Source organism: Lissotriton vulgaris, chromosome 3_2, assembly GCF_964263255.1.
Source record: "Lissotriton vulgaris chromosome 3_2, aLisVul1.2, whole genome shotgun sequence".
In the NCBI taxonomy this organism is placed as follows: Eukaryota; Metazoa; Chordata; class Amphibia; order Caudata; family Salamandridae; genus Lissotriton; species Lissotriton vulgaris.
The window spans coordinates 291,504,246-291,505,393 of record NC_141690.1 but is presented as its reverse complement, the minus strand read 5'-3'; positions in this window follow the sequence as shown (position 1 = coordinate 291,505,393).

Here is a 1,148-nt window from a genome sequence, read left to right as displayed (position 1 = left end):
AGACACCTACGGGTATTTGTCGCGCTTTAGAAATGTTTAAAATAAATAAATAAATAAATAAATAAATAAATAAATTCTATGCCATTTACTGCAATTATATTTGCTTTTTCCCATTGCAATGTGTTTTAATTGATTTCAACATTGTACTGGACGGGTGATTATTACTGTTTCTCTTCCCTAGGCTCCGATCAGAAGACGGACTAGTGGATAAGAAGACTTCTTTCCAGCAGCAGCAACAAAAAGAGGAAGGACTACCGACGTGGGATCCCTATATGCTGTTGTGTGGACTGTGATTGGCTATATGTTTCCATGACTACCGCTGCCATGTTGGTTAGGGTAGTTTCATGTTATGTTTTTTTCTTATATCTTTAAACGTGCTGTCCAATAAAATGGAGAAAGGACTAGCAAAATCCTCGCCTCCGCATCCTTAATAGAATTGAAACTTTCCTTTGTGTGAACTAGGAAATTTCTCAATCCTCTTCTATTTCATTAAAAAATTCTGACATGCAGTCTCCCAAGATGGCCCCAGAGACAAAAGAGCCCAAATGTAGCCCAAATATCACCCAGATGTAGCCCAAGTATAGCCCAATGACAGAATGTCCCAGAGTGTTCTAAAGAACAACTAGAGCGCTAACAGTCCTACTTATTACAAAGGTATGGCACACCTGAAGCCATCTTGATTGGAATAAAGTGGTAACTATTAAAACATTTAATTTAAAAAGGAACACAATGAGGGGGTATATTTTGCCATAGAGAGTATGATTAGTGCTGCAGAAAGAAAAATTAGGGCACATTTTGAGTGACTTCTCAAATCCTCTTCAATTTCATTAAAAAATTCTATGTCAGGAAGCGGAGGCGAGGATTTTGCTAGTCCTTTCTCAATTTTATTGGACAGCACGTTTAAAGATATAAGAAAAAAAACATTACATGAACTACCCAAACCAACATGGCAGCGGTAGTCATGGGAACATATAGCCAATCACAGTCCACACAACAGTATATAGGGATCCCACGTCTGTAGTCCTTCCTCTTTCTTCATTGCTGCCGCGTCAAGATAAGTCCTGTTTATTCCTTTTCTGTGGCGTGGCAGTATTCGATTTATTGTGACAGCGCTTATTTATATTCGCTTTTGTTGAGACCTGACTTGC